Here is a 7,471-nt window from a genome sequence, read left to right on the forward strand (position 1 = left end):
AAAAAAAAAAAAAAAAAAAAAAAAAGTTCATCATCCCTAAACATCAGAGAAATGCAAATCAAAACCACCCTGAGATGTTACCCAGCCCCAGTGAGAATAGCCCATATCACAAAGTCCCAAAGTTGCAGATGCTGGTGCAGATGTGGAGAGAGGGGAACACTTTTACACTGTTGGCAGGACAGCAAACTCATACAGCCTCTATGGAAAAAAGTGAAGAATCAGCTCAGCGCCTGTAACACAATGGTTACGGGGCCAGTAACATACACCAACGGTGGCAGGTTCGAACCCGGCCCGGGCCAGCTAAACAACTGCAACAAAAAAATAGTGGGGCGTTGTGGCGAGTGCCTGTAGTTCCAGCTACTTAGGAGGCTGAGGCAAGTGAATCGCTTAAGCCCAAGAGTTTGAGGTTGGCTTGGCACCTTTAGTGCAGTGGCTAGGGCACCAGCCACATACACTGGAACTGACAGTTTTGAACCCAGCCCAGACCTGCCAAACAACGATAATTACAACAACAACACAAATAGCCGGGCATTGTGGGGGGTGCCTATAGTCCAAGCTCCTTGATAGACTGACGCAAGAGAATCACTTAAGCCCCAAGAGTTGGAGGTGGCTGTGAGCCGTGATGCCATAGCACTCTACAGAGGGCAACATAGTGAGACTCTGTTGAGTGAGACTCCAAAAAAAAAAATCATCTTATCATAAAGACCTTTGCACTAGACTGTTTATCGCAGCTCAATTTACATTCTCCAAGATGTGGAAACAACCCAAATGCCCATCAACCCAGGAATGGACTAACAGACTGTGGTATAGGCATACCATGGAATACTATTCAGCCATAAAAGATGGTGACTTTACAGCTTTTGTATTAACCTGGATGGAGTTGAAACACGTTCTTCTTAGTAAAGTATCACGAAAATGGAAAAGCAAATATCCAAAGTACTCAATACTAATATGAAGCCAGTAGACAATCTAATACATGCCCACATAAGATAAAAACTCAATTCATCCACAGAGAACTCAAATTTTTTTTTGGAGGGTTTTTTTGGCTGGGGCTGGGCTTGAACACACCACCCCAGTATATAGAACCAGCACCCTACTCCTTGAGCCACAGGTGCTGCCCAAAACTCAAACTTATTAATAAGAAAAGAACAAGTGATTCCATTTCATTGTGGGCAAGAGACCTTTTCTAAAGAAGACAGGCACATGGTCTACAGACACATGAAAAAATGCTCATCATCTTTAATAATCAGAGAAATGCAAATAAAAACACTTCGAGATATCATCTAACTCCAGTCAGAGTAGCCCACATAACAAAATCCCCAAACTCAAGATATTGGCATGGATGTGGAGAAAAGGGAACACTTCTGCAGTGCTGGTGGGAATGCAAGCTAATACGTTCCTTTTGGAAAGAAGTTTGGAGAATACTCAGGGATCTAAAAGTGTGTTATTCATATACACCTCTACTAGGTGTATATCCAAAAGACCAAAAATCACTTTGCAACAAAGATATTTGCACCAGATTGTTTATTGCAGCTCAATTCATAATTGCCAAGTCATGGAAGAAGCCCAAGTGCCTATCGACCCACCAATGGATTAGTAAATTATGGTATATGTACATGGAATATTATGCAGCCTTAAAAAAGATGGAGACTTTACCACTTTTATGTTTACATGGATGGAGCTGGAACATATTCTTAGTAAAGTATCTCAAGAATGGAAGAAAAAGTATCCAATGTACTTAGTACTTTTATGAGGAACCAATTTATAATTACTCACACTTTCTTTTTTTTTTTTTTTAGACAGAGCCTCAAGCTGTCCCCCTGGGTAGAGTGCCATGGCATTACAGCTCACAGCAACCTCCAACTCCTGGGCTCAAGCGAGTCTCCTGCCTCCGCCTCCCAAGTAGCTGGGACCACAGGCGCCCGCCACAACGCCCAGCTATTTTTTGGTTGCAGCTGTCATTGTTGTTTGGCGGGTCCGGGCTGGGGATTCGAACCCGCCACCTTAGGTGTACGTGGCTGGCGCCTTAGCCGGTTGAGCTATAGGCGCCGAGCCCACACTTTCTTATGAAAGATAGATCACAACTATAGCCCAGGATGAAGGAGAGAAGTATAGGGGGAAGGGAGGGGAGGGGGGAGGTTTGATAGAGGGAGGGTAAACGGTAGGACCACACCTATGGAACATTTTGCAAGGGTATAAGTATAGAACAAGTATAGAACATATCAAGTATAGAACATATCAAGTATAGAACATAAATGTCTTAACACAAGAATTAAGTAATTTAGGTGAAAGCTATATTAATTAGTTTGATGTAGGCCTTCCAAATTGTATTAAAAAATCAACACATTGTACCTGACAAATGCATAAATGTATTCATGATCTATGTATATGACTTAACAAAAGGAAAAAAACTCAATTCAAGTTGGGGGAAAGGAAAATGAGGGAGGGGAGAGGAGAGGGGTGTGCCCCCACTTAATGGGCACAGTGTAAAGGTATATGGCACACCACATGGGTGCAGGACACAACTACAAGAGGGACTCTACCTAACAAATGCAAATATTGTAACCTAGTTGTTTACACCCTCACATTAACCTGTAATAAAAAAATAAAAATAAATAAAATAGATCATGAATAAGCAAAGTAATACAAGGCTAAAGAGGTGACAGATCAGAGACGGGAGAGGTGGCCACGAGCTGGAGTAGCTCAGTAAGCTTTGGCCTGGGCACCAAAGATAGTGAGGAATGAAAAAAGGATCCTGCTTTAACTTCTGTTCTGTCGCTTCATCCCTCCAGCTACCCACAGGATGGTTTCAGGGAGATCTTCCTGTTGTTCAAGTGGGTTCACTTTGAGCCAACAAATATTTCTTGCTACACATCACTTGTAGCAAGTGATGTTCCAAGAAGCCAATTGCTTTGAACAATATTACCCCAGCACATCAATGCTAAAATCAGGGCTGGAGCCGGTGTCCCACCTCCTAGTGGGTGGTCTGTTCATTAAATGAGAAAAATGGATAAAGTTTTCCAGGACAGAGCATTGACAGGCAGAATGGCTCAGAGGCACGATGGAGAGAGCAAACAACCATGCTGCTGGTTCAGTGGGAGAAAAGGCAAGAAAGTGGGGCCCAATCCTGATTTCCATAGGACATGCATGGGTGCACATGCACACATGCGCATACACGCAGATACACACGCACACTCTCTCTCTCTCCCTGTTTTCCTCAAATTACATCTCTGGGGTGGGGCCTGTGGCTCAGTGAATAGGGCGCCGGCCCCATATACCGAGAGTGGCGGGTTCAAACCTGGCCCCGGACAACTGCAACAAAAAAATAGCTGGACGTTGTGGCAGGTGCCTGTAGTCCCAGCTACTCAGGAGGCTTTAAAAAAAAATTGCATCTCTGCCCAGGAGCATATGAACAAAAAGCAAAGCCATAAGCATGCGTCAGCTACACTGTGATTCAGAGGAACAGCTTTGAACTCTAGGCCCTCTCCATACACAAGAATCCAGTTCCAAATCCATTCAGCAGCATTAGTACGATCACATAAAAGCTTGCACTTGGGTTTGTCTCACTTTACGTCAGAAACTCACAGAGAAAGTAATAGCCATGCTATTCAGCCAAATTAGTGAATAAATGGAGCTTTCTCATCCAGGCAAAGTCACACACATTGTCCCAGAACTGATAAAGTTTCAGCTACACACAAAAGAATTATCAGTGAGACAAGGAATTTGTTCCAGGGGCAGTAAATTGTGGGGTGAGGCGTTCGCTTCCAGTCATTGGTCTGGGGCCTCCAAATGGACAGGACTCCACCATCGGGTGATCAGCTCGGATACATTATAACTGGGGCTGTTGCAACCCCAGCTGATGTGGGCAGGAAAGAATTGCCTGTGACTTGCCAAGAGATACCGGACAGTGGCCCCTGCTTTCCCTACCTGCGTTGGTCAGTCCTTATCTGCAAACTCAGGATAATAAAATTCTAAGAAAAGTTTCTTTGGCAGCCTCAGAGGGCACTTCCACGTGGGAACCACTGCTGCCATCACCTTGACCTTGAGGTGGTAAAAAGGGGAGAATTCTGTTCTGGAGGGGCTGGATAGATTCCCAAGTATGGCGCAGTTAAACTTCCTCCAGAATATTTCCTGTACTTGGCTGATGTGGTCTGCAATGTCCTTCCTAAATATCCGCTAAGACAGACAGACTCTCCACTTCTGAGAAGATCTTAAATCCTACCCAGCAAATCCAGGAGTGGAATAGTGTCCTGGATGGGGTTCGTCCTGCCGTGAATGCTGGTTGAACCCCCAGAGTGAAGGAACTTACCATTTCAGGAGGCAGATAGTTTGTCCTATTCAAGTCACCATAAATGCCAGACGTCCTGATCATCCCCACTTGGATTTAGCTCTGCACCCTCATCCACGTAGTGATCCAAGTTCACTCCAAGAGCCACTCACCAGCTGGCTCTCTCTCTCTTTTTTTTTTTTTTTTGAGACAGTCTCACTTTGCCATCCCTGGTAGAGCGCTATGGCATCATAGCTCACAGCATCCTCAAACTCTTGGGCTCAAGAAATTCTCTTGCCTCAGCCTCCCAAGTAGCTGGGACTACAGGCGCCCACCACAACGCCCAGCTCTTTTTAGAGATGAGGTCCTGCTCTGGATCAGGCTGATCTTGATCTCTTGAGCTCAGGCTAATCCACCTGTCTCAGCCTCCCAGAGTGCTAGGATTACAGGCGTGAGCCACTGTGCCCAGCCTTGACACTTCCTCATTTGCCATCCCAGGAAGCCAAGTCAGGCAGCTTACCTGCACCATTTGCCCATAAAATGACTGGGAAATGCTTCTCCCAACGCCGAACTGGTGCCATCTAGTGGTCAGGCTGTGCACAGCCACCCCACAACAAGAGCATGTCCTTCAAATGAGGTTTTTGTGAATAGTCTTAGGGTTTCTTTCTGGGCTATATCCCTTCACAGTATCCAAGACAAATTTTCTCATAACTTCAGTATGCCCTTTCTGAAATTCTCCACCACAACAAGCAGGTGTAATGCAAAGAGAGCAAATGGAGTCAGGCCTGCAAGCTCTACAGGGAAGCCACCTACACCAACCTACTGGCAATAGGACTGTGAGTGTCAAGTTCATCCTCTGTATAAAATGTGAGTAGTGCAATCTGCCTTAAAAAGTTGTGTGGAATACGTGGGAGAAAGCACACATAGCACTCAGCATACAAGCAGATGTTGATATTCTCTGGGGTTTTTTATTATCCAATATTAGGAGAGTAAACATTTGCGTGGGTCCAAAGAGCTAACAAGTATAAGGAGAGTCCAACGGGCTGCCATAGAGCAGCCTAAAGGCAAGATGTCACCTCTCTTGGAAATTGTACAAGGACCTTGCCAGGGACGTCTTTCTTACAGACACACAGACAACACTGGCCAGTGGCAAGATGAAAAAAATAAATAAACTTAACTTTGACCTTAAAAAATTCACATCTTCTGAAAAGTACATATAATAAATGAGAGGAGTTTGGCAGGGTACCCAAAGATGCGACTAGGAGAGGTTCAGACCAAGTTTAATGAAATAGCCCTGGTAAAGATGGCAGCTGCACCAAAAGTGGTTGGGGCTTGGTTTGTTTTTGTTTTTGTTTTGTAGAGACAGAGTCTCACTTTATTGCCCTCCATAGAGTGCCGTGGTGTCACACAGCTCTCAGCAACCTCCAACTCCTGGGCTTAGGGGATTCTCTTGCCTCAGCCTCCCGAGTAGCTGAGACCATAAGCGCCCGCCACAATGCCTGGCTATTTTTTTGTTGCAGTTTGGCAAGGGCTGGGTTTGAACCCACCACTCGGTGTATGGGGCCGGCGCCCAACCCACTGAGCCACAGGCGCTGCCCAGGGCTTGTTTTTATATGGGGAATATCGGGAGGGAGATTCCACAGGCTGCGGGAAGGCTTTGGCCGGCTATGGTCTTTGTGACAGAACTCTTGAGGTGGGGCCAGGGAGGCCTTTTGTTCTGGGAGGGGAGGTAGAGGAAGGTTTTAGGCACCTAACAGTGAGTATACAATAAAGCTATAACAATAAAAGCAAACTTTGCATCTCGAGGAATTAAAATGTCTCAGGAGGGCCAGGCAGGATGGCTCATCCCTGTAATCCTAGCACTCTGGGAGGCTGGGAAGGCTCTGCAGAGCCTGAGCTCACAGGTTCAAGACCAGCCTGAGCAAGTGCAAGATCCCATCTCTAAAAAATAGCTGGGCATGTGGCAGCCATCTGTAGCCCAGCTACTTGGGAAACTGAGGTAAGAGAATCACTTAAGCCCAGGAGTCTGAGGTTGCTGTGAGCTATGACACCACAGCACTCCATTGAGGGTAACAAAGTGAGACTCTGTCTCAAAAAAATAATAGTAAAAATAAATAAATAAAATGTTTCAGGAAAACAAACGAATGGGTCCCCTTAGGAAATAATAGTAGATATTCCCCCAGCTCTGGAAGATGAGGGAATGACAGGCCAGGCAACAGAGAGGAGAGGCAGCCAGCCACACAGCAGCCTGGGAGGCAAATAAAGGGCCTGGAGTAAGGGATTCCATTTTCCTTATTGTGGTGAAAAGAATTCCTTTTTCCTGGCCAATAAGGCCAATTTCTCAGCGAAGCTCAAAGCAGCATTGTGGAGGAGGCTCAGATGGAGGAGAGCTAAGTAAATCCCGGGCCAGGGATTCCGACTTTCCTCCTGGGGCTCTCCTGGAGGCCTGGGAGCCAACCCTCTAAAGAAAGCTATGCAAGGGGCGGGGAGGAGGATGATAATGCTAAAAGACAGAGCACTGAATGTTCACTCGTCTGAAAACCCCCAAAGACAATCCTTTCTAAGAAGATGGTCAAATTAACTCATACTGGCCCTGATTTAATGTGCCAGGCTGACAACCCTTTCCTAAGAATTCATAGCCTCAACTAAAAATAGCTGTTTGGGCAAATTGTCAAACTCCTGCTGGGCCCACTTGACATCTGTCTTTGTCAGGTCATGGAGGAGAATGACTACTTTGAAAGGGCTAAGGGTTTATCGTTTCCTGCTGCTCCCTGGAGTTCTGCGCAGTAAGTGAAGCCTCTCAGTCACCATTAAGGGGAACCCTCAGCGCTTGCTAGTCTATTCCCACCTTCTTCACCCTTGCCAAGCCCTCATTAGCTCATGCTTGGATTTCTGCTGTGGCTTTTCGGGTGCTCTGCAGGAATCCAGACAGTCAGGACACAACAAGGGCAAGTTCCCCAGGACATCCCACATGGGGCCATGACCTACATGCCTTACTCTCTACAGTTGTTTGTTTGTTTGTTTCCTTCTTTTTGAAACAGATCTCACTCTGCATCCCAGACTAGAGTGCCTGCTGTCAGCCTAGCTCACAGCAAACTATCAAATTCCTGAGCTCAAACCATCCTCCCCCTCCGGCCTTGGTCTCCCAGAGTGCTAGGATTTCAGGCATGAGCCACCGAGCCCAGCTGCTTCCTGGTGTTTTGC

This window comes from Otolemur garnettii, unplaced genomic scaffold (genome assembly GCF_000181295.1).
Source record: "Otolemur garnettii isolate 467f Iridium unplaced genomic scaffold, OtoGar3 scaffold00012, whole genome shotgun sequence".
In the NCBI taxonomy this organism is placed as follows: domain Eukaryota; kingdom Metazoa; phylum Chordata; class Mammalia; order Primates; family Galagidae; genus Otolemur; species Otolemur garnettii.